At 41.5% G+C, this 14,411-nt stretch overlaps 1 protein-coding gene across 4 annotated transcripts in view; it reads right to left on the reverse strand.

Moving 5' to 3' along the window:
• Positions 1 to 14,411, reverse strand: part of SNX6 (sorting nexin 6) — a 236,054-nt gene that overhangs the window by 82,307 nt on the left and 139,336 nt on the right. The gene's annotated exons all lie outside the window — the stretch shown is intronic.

Raw genomic sequence — 14,411 nt, forward strand, 5'->3', positions numbered from 1 at the left:
TGTGATACATGGCCATGTGACATAATTCAGTAAAAGGGTAATAAGAAACATATTAAGTAGCAATTTACAATCGTAATAACATAAAATATCTAGGCCTACTGACTGGTAACTGAGTTTAGAGATGACAGATGAAGGTATAGGGGACCACTCTTGGATCCCAACTAGTGGAAAAACCTCAGCTTTATATTTTCATATTATGAGGATAAAATAAAGGGTCTCTGCTAAACATAATCTAGTTCCAGTATAAAATAAACTGCAAGCGTAGGAAAGATACATGATGATGAAGTTAGCTTAGGAGCAGATTGGACAGGGACACCTGCTTAATATGCTATGTGAGAACTGCAATATGAGCCCGTCTGCTAAACATATCCCATTAACACTAATATTTGCCTTTTGCTGGTGGTAAATAAAATAGATATATACTCATAAAGAGAGATAAGGCTACAAAGCAAATGGTAAAAAGATGAGCTTTCAATTTCTATTGTACAAAATATAAAATGGCAGCTCAACTATATTATACATATCTGGTGCTGAATGAACTGGTATTGAGAGAAAATATCTGTCATGATAGTGAAATATAAACATTGACACTAGTAAGAGAGACCTAGGTAGCTTACTTAAATCGAAGATATCTTTAGTTCTTCTAACCTTAGGTTGTCATCAATAGTTTATAGCAATTTGCAATTACTTCCTAAATTTCTAAAAAGTTATAGATTCACATAAAATGGGCAGACATATTGGGTACATAGGTACAGAAAGACAAAGGTAGAATAATATAGCCCTGTAATATGGTATATATAAATACTAGGGCTGCAACAACTAATCGGTAAGTTTGATCATAAAAATAGTTGTCAACAAATCTCATTATCAATTAGGTGGTCAGCGATTAGTTGGTCAGTTGCACAACACCAGCTGCTTTAATCTGATGATCTACTGCAACTAAGATTGTGCAAAAAAAATTGAATTTATTTATTTTTTTAATCTTTTTTCTATCCGATTAATCGGACAATAATCATCCGATTAATCGGATAGAAAAAAAATAAATAAATAAAAATGTTTGCACAATACCATGTTCAGGAGTTCATCGGATTGAAGCAGCTGGTGCTGTGCAATTAACCAACTAATCGCTGACCACCTAATTGATAATGAGTTTCTTTGACAACTATTTTTATGATCAATCTTACCGATTAGTTGTTGCAGCCCTAATAAATACATTTTTGCCCATGACATACTCTAAAGAATAGCTAATGAAGTGAATCAATTAGTGTTCTTACTATTGCAACCAAACTGATTTCCATAGGGACGGCTAAGATAGTTAACCCCTTAATGACCGATGACGTGCAGGGTACGTCCTCAAAAAAAAGGCAGTTAACGCCTGAGGACGTACCCTGCACGTCCTCGGTGTGGAAAGCAGCTGGAAGCGATCCTGATCGCTTCCAGCTGCTTTCCGGTTATTGCAGTGATGCCTCGATATGGAGGAATCCTGCAATAACCTTACATGGCCATCCGATGCAGAGAGAGCCACTCTGTGGCCCTCTCTGCACCGGACATCGATGGCCGGTATCGTTGGTGGGTGGGAGCCGACTTGGGAGGCGGGTGGGCGGCCATCGGTGTGCTGTTTAAGGTGGAGGGGGCGGGATCGGGGGCGGAGCTGACGGGGGCGCGCGCACGGGGCGGGAGCGGGTGGGAGCCGCTATACTACAGAAACGTTTAAATACACATGTGGGGCAAAAGGGCACCAAAATAATCAAATAATAAACAAAGTGATTTTGGAGTGGTGGAGGGTTGGTCTTGGGTGGGGGGAGAAGCTACACTACAGAAAAAGGGATTTTTTGTAAAAAAAAAAACAACACTTTTTTCTTAACTGGGTACTGGCAGACAGCTGCCAGTACCCAAGATGGCGCCCATTAAGGCAGAGGGGGAGGGTTAGACAGCTGTTTGGTGGGGATCAGTGAGGTTGGGGGCTAAGGGGGAACCCTACACAGCAGCATATGTAAATATGCTTAAAAAAAAAAAACAATCTAAAAAGCCCAAATATACCTTTTATTTTAGTACTGGCAGAGTTTCTGCCAGTACTTAAGATGGCGGGGACAATTGTGGGATGGGAGAGGGAAGAGAGCTGTTTGGGAGGGATCAGGGGGTCTGATGTTTCTGGTGGGAGGCTGAGCTCTACACTAAAGCTAAAATTAACCCTGCAAGCTCTCTACAAGCTACCTAATTAACCCCTTCACTGCTGGGCATAATTCACGTGTTGTGCGCAGTGGCATTTTGCGGCCTTCTAATTACCAAAAAGCAACACCAAAGCCATATATGTCTGCTATTTCTGAACAAAGGGGATCCCAGAGAAGCATTTACAACCATTTGTGCCATAATTGCACAAGCTGTTTGTAAATAATTTCAGTGAGAAACCTAAAGTTTGTGAAAAAGGGAACTTTTTTTTTTTATTTGATCGCATTTGGCGGTGAAATGGTGGCATGAAATATACCAAAATGGGCCTAGATCAATACTTTGGGTTGTCTACTACACTACACTAAAGCTAAAATTAACCCTACAAGCTCCATACAAGCTCCCTAATTAACCCCTGCACTGCTGGGCATAATACACGTGTGGTGCACAGCGGCATTTTGCGGCCTTCTAATTACCAAAAAGCAATGCCAAAGCCATATATGTCTGCTATTTATGAAGGGGATCCCAGAGAAGATTTTTCAACCATTTATGCCATAATTGCACAAGCTGTTTGTAAATAATTTCAGTGAGAAACCAAAAGTTTGTGAAAAAATTTGTGAAAAAGTGAACGTTTTTTTTGTATTTGATCGCATTTGGCGGTGAAATGGTGGCATGAAATATACCAAAATGGGCCTAGATCAATACTTTGGGATGTCTACTAAAAAAATTATATACATGTCGATTGATATTCAGGGATTCCTGAAAGATATCAGTGTCCCAATGTAACTAGCACTAATTTTGAAAAAAAAATGGTTTGGAAATAGCAAAGTGCTACTTATATTTATGGCCCTATAACTTGCAAAAAAAGCAAAGAACAAGTAAACATTCGGTATTTCTAAACTCTGGACAAAATTTAGAAACTATTTAGCATAGGTGTTTTTTGGTGGTTGTAGATGTGCAACAGATTTTGGGGGTCAAAGTTAGAAAAAGTGTGTTTTTTTCCAATTTTTTCCTCATATTTTATAATTTTTTTATAGTAAATTATAAGATATGATGAAAATAATGGTATCTTTAGAAAGTCCATTTAATGACGAGAAAAACGGTATATAATATGTGGGGGTACAGTAAATGAGTAAGAGGAAAATTACAGCTAAACGCAAACACCGCAGAAATGTAAAAATAGCCTTGGTCCCAAACGGACAGAAAATGGAAAAGTGCTGTGGTCATTAAGGGGTTAAATTAGGGCAGAACGGAGAATACGTAAGTCCATTAGCCCACTCCAGCGCGGTGATACTGGACAGATCTCAAGTACCAGATATCGTTCAGACAGCACAGTTCCTGGACAAATGAGGAAAATTTGAATAGGATCAAGGTGTCTTCAGGAGCTGGTTCAGTAGTATCTAGCTCGAGACAGGGCAGTTGGGCAAATGCAGAAACATCAGCTGAGTCCCAGCACACATTCAACTTCTCTGTGCACATGGGGGTGGAGGGTGGATGCAGGGAAATCAAGAAATTTGCAACAAAGCCTCGCCTAATCAGTGCGGCCTCAGATCCAAGTAAGGTAAGTGTTTGCAGCATTTATCCATCTTTGATCTAGCAGGGACATTAGCTGTGATAACAATAATTACTGGTATTATAGTCTCTGGACTCTATGTAAGAGCAGACCGTCCCATGATGGTAAAGCCTCTGTGGGTCTCCCTCAGTGCTGAGCGTTTTCTCAGATGTTTTCACTAGTCCTATGCTTAATGCTATTATCCCTGATTTTAGGATCTGTATTAACGAGTATACAGTCTCTCTGGGAATGTCCAGTAGCGTATAGTGTGCACTGGAGATGAGAAGCTCCATCACTCTCCCCTTCTAAGTAAATAGGCTCCTGTTGGAGAAACGCCATTTGCAGCTTCTCCTCAAATACAACTTGGTAGCTGCTGAGCAAGTGGCTCAGTTCTTTTAAGACAAATGTAGCAGTCTCCATTTTAAATTTCTGTCAGTCTTTATGCATATACATGAAATGGTTATTGATCAGCGCACATATGGCACTGCACAATAGTGAAGTCCAAGAAGAAAATTACAGGGGGGGTTGTATTGAGGCCTATACCTCAAAGAAAAGCTACGGATTATGAGAGCAGAAAGCAAACCTGAAAAGAAGAGCATCTTTTGAGAGGAAATCCTCTGTAGATCAAAATGCTATTAAACTGGAGTCCAGATAGAGATCACAAATTGAGATATCAGCTTCATTTAGCAGGATAACTGGAGCAGCTCAACATTTTGCACCCAAGCATGGCCGCTGCCCGGAAGCCCCGTGATGTTTCATTTTCTTTTGTTTCTCTTTACCAGTTTTCAAGACATGACCACTAGACAAGATACTTCCCAAGGACAATAGTATGTTTGTGCATATGTTCAAATTAACTGTTTTACAATTTTGTTTGGTCTTCACGGTGAAGCTCATGCTATGCACAAAGGTGAACATCATGAGATAGATGCTATTTCATTGATTATAACAGAGTGACTCAACTCATGGAGGCGGGTGCACATTTTTTAGAAGGCCGCAATTTTCACATAGCTATGTGGTTTTATTTAGGGCCTATGACATGTATAAACAAATCCGGAATGTGAGTGATATTTTAGATGGAATTTAATTCCTCAGTTGTAATGAAGATAATGCTATAACTTGCTTTTTAATGTAGCATTGAAATTCAAATACCCAGCACTTCAGCCACCCACTTCAAAAGTAATTTTTTTGTGAGGCAACTGTTTGAACCGTTTAATCTGTTAAATCTGCGCTCTAGTCATACGGCATTCAAACATTTATTTATTTTTATAGCTAGAGCACCGCTTGGAGAACAACTCAAACGGTTAGCTAACAAACAAAAAAAAAATATTATGCTTACCTGATAAATTTCTTTCTTTTGCGATGTACCGAGTCCACGGATTCATCCTAACTTGTGGGATATTGTCCTTCCTGACAGGAAGTAGCAAAGAGAGCACCACAGCAGAGCTGTCTATATAGCTCCCCCCTTAACTCCACCCCCCAGTCATTCAACCAAAAGGCCAAGGAAGAAAAGAAGAAACTATAAGGTGCAGAGGTGACTGAAGTTTACATAAAAAAATACTATCTGTCTTGAATAGACAGAGCGGGCCGTGGACTCGGTACATTGCAAAAGAAAGAAATTTATCAGGTAAGCATAAATTTTGTTTTCTTTTGCATGATGTACCGAGTCCACGGATTCATCCTAACTTGTGGGATACCAATACCAAAGCTTTAGGACACGGATGAAGGGAGGGACAAGACAGGAACCTAAACGGAAGGCAGCACAGCTTGCAAAACCTTTCTCCCAAATATAGCCTCTGAAGAAGCAAAAGTATCAAATTCGTAAAATTTTGAAAAGGTATGAAGCAAAGACCAAATCGCAGCCTTACAAATCTGTTCAACAGAAGCATCATTTTTAAAAGCCCATGTGGAATCTACCGCTCTAGTAGAATGAGCTGTAATCCTTTCAGGAGGCTGCTGTCCAGCAGTCTCATAAGCCAAACGGATGATGCTTTTCAGCCAAAAGGAAAGAGAAGTCGCTGTAGCCTTTTGACCCCCTACACTTTCCAGAATAGACAACAAACAAAGAAGATGTTTGACGTAACTCTTTGGTTGCCTGCAAATAAAATTTCAAAGCACGAACCACGTCCAAGTTGTGCAACAGACGTTCCTTCTTACAAGAAGGATTAGGACACAGAGAAGGAACAACAATTTCTTGATTGATATTCCTGTTAGTAACAAACTTAGGTAAGAACCCAGGCTTGGTACGCAAAACCACCTTATCAGCATGGAACACCAGATAAGGTGAGTCACATTGTAATGCAGATAGTTCAGAAACTCTTCGAGCTGAAGAGATAGCAACTAGGAACAAAACTTTCCAAGATAAAAGCTTAATATCTATGGAATGCATGGGTTCAAACAGAACCCCCTGAAGAACTCTAAGAACTAAATTGAGACTCCATGGCGGAGCAACAGGTTTAAACACAGGCTTAATTCTAACTAAAGCCTGACAAAAAGCCCGAACGTCTGGAACATCTGCCAGACGCTTGTGCAATAAAATAGACAGAGCAGATATCTGAACTAGCAGATAATCCTTTCTCCAATCCCTCTTGGAGAAAAGACAAAATCCTAGGAATCCTGATTTTACTCCAGGAGAAGCCTTTGCATTCGCACCAAAAAAGATATTTACGCCATATCTTATGATAAATTTTCCTGGTAACAGGCTTTCGAGCCTGAATCAAGGTATTTATGACTGAGTCAGAGAAACCCCGCTTTGATAGAATCAAGCGTTCAATCTCCAAGCAGTCAGTTGCAGAGAAATTAGATTTGGATGCTTGAATGGACCTTGAATCAGAAGGTCCTGTCTCAATGGCAGAGACCATGGTGGAAGGGATGACATGTCCACCAGGTCTGCATACCAAGTCCTGCGTGGCCACGCAGGCGCTATCAAAATCACCGACGCTCTCTCCTGTTTGATTCTGGCAATCAGACGTGGAAGGAGAGGAAAAGGTGGAAACACATAAGCCAGGTTGAACAACCAGGGTACTGCTAGAGCATCTATCAGTACAGCCTGAGGATCCCTTGACCTGGAGCCGTAACAAGGAAGTTTGGCGTTCTGAAGAGACGCCATCAGATCCAACTCTGGTGTGCCCCATAGCCGCAACAGCTGAGCAAACACCTCCGGATGGAGTTCCCACTCCCCCGGATGAAAAGTCTGACGACTTAGAAAATCTGCTTCCCAGTTCTCTACACCTGGGATATAGATCGCTGACAGATGGCAAGAGTGAGCCTCTGCCCATTAGATTATCCTTGAGACCTCTATCATCGCTAAGGAACTCTTTGTTCCGCCCTGATGATTGATATAAGCCACAGTCATGATGTTGTCCGACTGAAACCTGATGAATCTGGCCGAAGCCAGCTGAGGCCATGCCTGGAGAGCATTGAATATCGCTCTTAATTCCAGAATATTTATCGGTAGGAGAGCCTCCTCCCGAGTCCACAAACCATGAGCTGTCAGGGAATTCCAGACTGCACCCCAGCCCAGAAGACTGGCGTCTGTCGTCACTATTACCCATTCTGGCCTGCAGAAACACATTCCCTGGGACAGATGATCCTGTGACAACCACCAAAGAAGAGAGTCTCTGGTCTCTTGATCCAGATTTATCTGAGGAGATAAATCCGCATAATCCCCATTCCACTGATTGAGCATGCATAGTTGCAGTGGTCTGAGATGCAAGCGAGCAAACGGAACTATGTCCATTGCCGCTACCATTAGTCCGATTACCTCCATACACTGAGCCACTGGCGGCCGAGGAATGGAATGAAGAGCTCGGCATGTGGACAAAATCTTTGATTTCCTGACCTCCGTCAGAAATATTTTCATGTCAACCAAGTCTATCAGAGTCCCAAGAAATGAAACTCTTGTGAGGGGGGAAAGAGAACTCTTTTTTTACGTTCACTTTCCACCCGTGAGACCTTAGAAAGGCCAACACTAAGTCCGTGCGAGACTTGGCTAGTTGGAAGGACAACGCTTGAATTAGAATGTCGTCTAGATAAGGCGCCACTGCTATGCCCCGTGGCCTTAGAACCGCCAGAATAGACCCTAGCACCTTCGTGAAGATTCGCTGCGCCGTGGCCAACCCGAAAGGAAGAGCCACAAACTGATAATGCTTGTCCAGAAAGGCGAACCTGAGGAACTGGTGATGATATTTGTGGATAGGAAGGTGTAGATACGCATCCTTTAAGTCCACGGTGGTCATATATTGACCCTACTGGATCAATGGTAAGATAGTCCGAATTGTCTCCATCTTGAAAGATGGAACTCTTAGGAATTGGTTTAGGATCTTGAGATCCAGAATTGGTCTGAAGGTTCCCTCCTTTTTGGGAACTATAAACAGATTGGAGTAGAACCCATGCCCCTGTTCTGCTTTTGGAACTGGGCAGATCACTCCCATGGTAAAAAGGTCTTCTACACAGCGTAAGAACGCCTCTCTTTTTGTCGGTTTTACAGACAATTGAGACAGATGGAACCTCCCCCTTGGAGGAGAATGCTTGAAATCTAGAAGGTATCCCCATGGGTTACAATTTCTACTGCCCAGGAATCCTGAACGCCTCTTGCCCAGGCCTGAGCAAAGAGAGAGAGTCTGCCCCCTACTAGATCCGGTCCCGGATCGGGGGCTACCCCTTCATGCTGACTTAGTGGCAGCCTGTTTACCCTTGTTCCAAGCCTGATTAGGTCTCCAGGTTGGCTTGGATTGAGCAAAGTTCCCCTCTTGCTTTGCAGCAGGGGAAGAGGTAGAGGGACCACTCTTGAAGTTTCGAAAGGAACGAAAATTATTTTGTTTGGTCCTAGTCTTATTTGACTTATCCTGAGGAAGGGTATGACCCTTCCCTCCAGTAATGTCAGAAATGTTCTCATTCAATGCAGGCCCGAATAGGGTCTTACCTTTGAAAGGGATCGACAAATGCTTAGATTTAGATGACACGTCAGCTGACCAGGACTTAAGCCATAACGCTCTACACGCTAAAATGGCAAAACCTGAATTCTTAGCCGCTAATTTAGCAAGATGAAAAGCGGCGTCTGTAATAAAAGAATTAGCCAACTTAAGAGCCTTAATTATGTCCAAAATATCATCTAGTGGGGTCTTCACCTGAAGAGCCTCTTCTAGAGCCTCAAACCAAAAGGCAGCTGCAGTGGTTACAGGAACAATGCACGCTATAGGTTGAAGAAGAAAACCTTGATGAACAAAAATTTTCTTTAGGAGACCCTCTAATTTTGTATCCATAGGATCAATGAAAGCACAACTGTCTTCAATAGGTATAGTTGTACGCTTAGCCAGGGTAGAAATAGCTCCCTCCACCTTAGGGACCGTTTGCTATGAGTCCTTTATGGTGTCAGAAATGGGAAACATTTTCTTAAAAACAGGAGGGGGAGAGAACGGAATACCTGGTTTATCCCACTCCTTAGTAACAATGTCCGAAATCCTCTTAGGGACCGGAAACACATCAGTGTAAACAGGAACCTCTAAATATTTGTCCATTTTACACAATTTCTCTGGAACTACAATAGGGTCACAATCATCCAGAGTAGCTAAAACCTCCCTGAGCAATAAGCGGAGGTGCTCTAGCTTGAATTTGAATGCCGTCATATCTGAATCTGTCTGAGGGAATGTCTTTCCTGAATCAGAAATCTCACCCTCAGACATCAAATCCATCATCCCTACTTCAGAACATTGTGAGGGAATATCGGATACGGCTACTAAAGCGTCAGAAGGCTAAGCATTTGTTCTTAACCCAGAGCTACTGCGCTTCCCTTGCAAACCAGGCAGCTTAGATAAAACCTCTGTGAGGGTAGTATTCATAAGTGAAGCCATATCTTGCAAGGTGAAAGAATTAGACGCACTAGAAGTACTTGGCGTCGCTTGTGCGGGCGTTACTGCTTGAGACACTTGGGGAGAACTAGATGGCAAAACCTGATTTCCTTCTGTCTGAGAATCATCTAATGCCAAACTTTTATAAGTCAAAATATGCTGTTTGCACCCCTTTAGGATCTCTAATGGGACACGCCAGGGATGCCCCTTATCCCCCTATTATTTGCCCTCTCTATTGAAATATTGGCACATAAGATTAGGCACAATCAACAAATCCGGGGAATTACAGTAACCAATACTGAATATAAAGAGGCTCTTTACGCCGATGATGTGTTGTTAACCTTGACTGACATAGATGAGTCTATCCCAGCTTTGCTTAGAGAATTCCAAATATACGGTAGATTTTCAAATTTCCACCTCAACCTTGCAAAATCTGAGATACTCACCATTAATATTCCTCATATTGATCAGGAAAGGATTGCTTCTTATTGCCCCCTCAAAATCCAACCTAAAAAACTTAAGCATTTGAGTGTTTATCTTACAGCTGACCCTGCGGACATGATAGAACCTAATTATATCCTCATCCAAAATGAAATTATAAATGACCTTTCCAGATGGGGTAGCAAAACTTTTTCCTGGTTTGGTAGGATACAGATATTGAAAATGAACATTTTGCCCCATATACTTTATCTCCTACAAACGGTAGCTTTACCTCTGCCCAGTCACTATCTCGTAAAACTTCAAGGTTAGAGAATTTCATATGGAACAAACTTAAGCCTAGAGTACATTAAAAAAACTTTATTTGACCAGGGATAGAGGGGGACTGAGTGTACCGGACCTTGTGAGTTACAGAACAGCCACCCTACTACAGAGAATACCGGAGTGGTGCTCCCTATCAGACCAAAAGCAGTGGATCTGTTTGGATTCTGATATACTGCAAGTATGCAATGTGGGCGCTCTGTTATGGCTCACGCCACAGAATAGGCCACCATTGATCAAGCTATACCCTCTTTTAAATTAATTGTTCTCTCAATGGGACAGGCTAATGAATATTACTTCACATATCTCTTCTAACCCATCTCCCTTAACACCTTTCCGGGGGAACCCAGAAATTCCTTTGTCCCATATCCCCAGATCAGACACAAAGGTAACTCATATTTGCGATAGAGCTATCGGATCCCTGATCCGCGATGGAGCAGTGATACCGCAGAATGAATTGGTAGGAGCAGAGGGCTCAGTTTTCTCCTCCTGGTTCTCGTACTCTCAGGTCTCTCACTTTGTATGTAAACACCCCAGGAGACCTCTATTAACCAGATGACTCACTCAATTTGAAAGCCTCTGTATGTCAGAGAGCCCAGCACGGCACTTACTATCCAAAATATACAAATTGTTGACTCCAACAGACTTTTTACCCGCTTATATTCATAAGTGGCACTCAGACCTACACACAAATATCACTCCGAAGGACTAGTCAAAAATCTTCCTCTTGCACAAAAAATGTTCAATTTCTGCCAATACACAAGAAATAAACTTTAAATTTATCTCACGCTGGTATTTGACCCCTGCTAGGTTAAAACAAATCTACAAAAACATTAATGGCAAATGCTGGAGGTGTCGTTACATATATTAGGAATACATTTTCAGTGACACTACCTTTAGAACCAGACATTTTATTATTTCATTCTTTGCCTAGGGTGGAGGATACTGCCACGCAACTGTTCCTAATGACCTTTTTGAACAGCGCTAAAGCCCTTATACCCCAGAGGTGGAAGTCGACTTTGATACCCACTCTGGACCTCTGGAAGGCACAGGTGACACATTCTCTTAATTTCTCTTAATATAGACAGAAGACATTACTGGGAGTCAGGCAAAGTAGTGACAGATGAAGTAATGATGATTAGGTGGAAAGAGGCCATAGGAGGTGATACTGATCATGGTGCACAGATATAATGGGTCACTTGAACTGTATGACAGACTCTGCTCTTCCAATCTCTTCTTTTCTTGCCCTTCCCTTTACTCTAGCGATATGCTTAAACTTATTGATTATATATATATATATTTTTTTTTCTCTCTCCTTCCCCCTTCCCTCTCCCCTTTTCCAATTCTTTGACACTCATGACACTAATAATGTACTGTTATACATGGTCCAATGGACTACTATACATTAATACTTTAAACTTTGAGCTATGTGTCTTTATTCTATTTCTGATTATTATTATTGTTAACAATGTTTTATAAATGTTCGAATTTTATCCTGTTCTAGATAATATTGTTAAAGAAAACAAAAAAAAAGAGAAAATAATGGAGCTTACTGATGGACTAAAATTGTAATTACCACATATATGTTCTGAGCATTGTGTACTAGTCATGGTCTGACTATGTAACTTTTTGAAAGTCCTATTTCTGTTGTATTTTATCTTTTCATTTATACTTTAATAAAGCTCTTTTGAAAAAGAAAAAAAAAGAAAAAAAATATGCTGTTTGCAATTTATAGACATATCAGTACAAGTGAGACACATTCTAAGAGGGGGTTCCACAATGGCTTCTAAACAAATTGAACAATGAGTTTCCTCAGTGTCAGACATGTTTAACAGACTAGTAATAAAGCAAGCAAGCTTGGAAAACACTTTATTTAATAAAAAAAACACAATTTGCAAAAACGGTACTGTGCCTTTAAGAGAAAAAAAGGCATACACAAACTTCAAAACAGGTTAAAATTGCTTGAATTTTTCTGAAATTTTAACAGTGTACCCACTAAGCTTTAGAAGGATTGCACCACAAGTTAATAAGCAATAAACCCCCAAATGAAAAACCGGATTGAAAAATGTCTAAAACCGGTTAAACACCCCTATAAGCACCTTGCCACAGCTCTGCTGTGGCCCTACCTGCCCTTAGGAACGATAATATGGGGTTAAAGCTTCGAATAGGCCCTCTGAAGATCATCAGGACCTCAGAAGAAGTTGCTTGCTGCTTGTCTGTATAACTAAATGTGAGGCGCGAAAAACATAATTTATGCTTACCTGATAAATTTATTTCTCTTGTAGTGTGTTCAGTCCACGGGTCATCCATTACTTATGGGATATATTCTCCTCCCCAACAGGAAGTTGCAAGAGGATCACCCAAGCAGAGCTGCTATATAGCTCCTCCCCTCACATGTCATATCCAGTCATTCGACCGAAACAAGACGAGAAAGGAGAAACTATAGGATGCAGTGGTGACTGGAGTTATAATTTAAAATTTAGAACCTGCCTCAAATAGACAGGGCGGGCCGTGGACTGAACACACTACAAGAGAAACAAATTTATCAGGTAAGCATAAATTATGTTTTCTCTTGTTAAGTGTGTTCAGTCCACGGGTCATCCATTACTTATGGGATACCAATACCAAAGCTAAAGTACACGGATGATGGGAGGGACAAGGCAGGAACATTAGACAGAAGGAACCACTGCCTGTAGAACCTTTCTCCCAAAAACAGCCTCCGAAGAAGCAAAAGTGTCAAATTTGTAAAATTTGGTAAAAGTATGAAGTGAAGACCAAGTTGCAGCCTTGCAAATCTGTTCAACAGAGGCCTCATTCTTAAAGGCCCAGTTGGAAGCCACAGCTCTAGTGGAATGAGCTGTAATTCTTTCAGGAGGCTGCTGTCCAGCAGTCTCATAGGCTAAGCGTATTATGCTACGAAGCCAAAAAGAGAGAGAGGTAGCCGAAGCCTTTTGACCTCTCCTCTGTCCAGAGTAAACGACAAACAGAGAAGAAGTTTGTCGAAAATCTTTAGTTGCCTGTAAGTAGAACTTCAGAGAACGGACCACGTCTAAATTATGCAAAAGACGTTCCTTCTTTGAAGAAGGATTAGGACATAAGGATGGAACAACAATCTCTTGATTGATATTCTTGTTAGAAACAACCTTAGGTAAAAACCCAGGTTTAGTACGCAGGACTACCTTGTCTGAATGAAAGATCAGATAAGGAGAATCACAATGTAAGGCAGATAACTCAGAGACTCTTCGAGCCGAGGAAATAGCCATCAAAAACAGAACTTTCCAAGATAAAAGCTTAATATCAATGGAATGAAGGGGTTCAAACGGAACACCCTGGAGAACTTTAAGAACCAAGTTTAAGCTCCACGGAGGAGCAACAGCTTTAAACACAGGCTTAATCCTAGCCAAAGCCTGACAAAAAGCCTGGACGTCTGGATTCTCTGCCAGACGCTTGTGTAAAAGAATAGACAGAGCAGAAATCTGTCCCTTTAGTGAACTAGCGGATAAGCCCTTTTCTAAACCCTCTTGTAGAAAAGACAATATCCTAGGAATCCTAACCTTACTCCATGAGTAACTCTTGGATTCACACCAATATAAATATTTACTCCATATCTTGTGGTAAATTTTTCTGGTAACAGGTTTCCGAGCCTGTATTAATGTATCAATAACCGAATCCGAAAACCCACGATTTGATAGAATCAAGCGTTCAATTTCCAAGCAGTCAGCCTCAGAGAAATTAGGTTTGGATGGTTGAAAGGACCCTGAATTAGAAGGTCCTGCCTCAGGGGTAGAGACCATGGTGGACAGGACGACATGTCCACTAGGTCTGCATACCAGGTCCTGCGTGGCCACGCAGGCGCTATCAGAATCACCGATGCTCTCTCCTGTTTGATCCTGGCAATCAGTCAAGGAAGCAACGGAAAAGGTGGAAACACATAAGCTATGTTGAAAACCCAAGGGGCTGCTAGTGCATCTACCAGCACCGCTCCCGGGTCCCTGGACCTGGATCCGTAACAAGGAAGCTTGGCGTTCTGGCGAGATGCCATGAGATCCAGATCCGGTTTGCCCCAACGAAGAATTAGTTGGGCAAAT

The sequence above is a fragment of the Bombina bombina genome, chromosome 1 (genome assembly GCF_027579735.1).
Source record: "Bombina bombina isolate aBomBom1 chromosome 1, aBomBom1.pri, whole genome shotgun sequence".
In the NCBI taxonomy this organism is placed as follows: domain Eukaryota; kingdom Metazoa; phylum Chordata; class Amphibia; order Anura; family Bombinatoridae; genus Bombina; species Bombina bombina.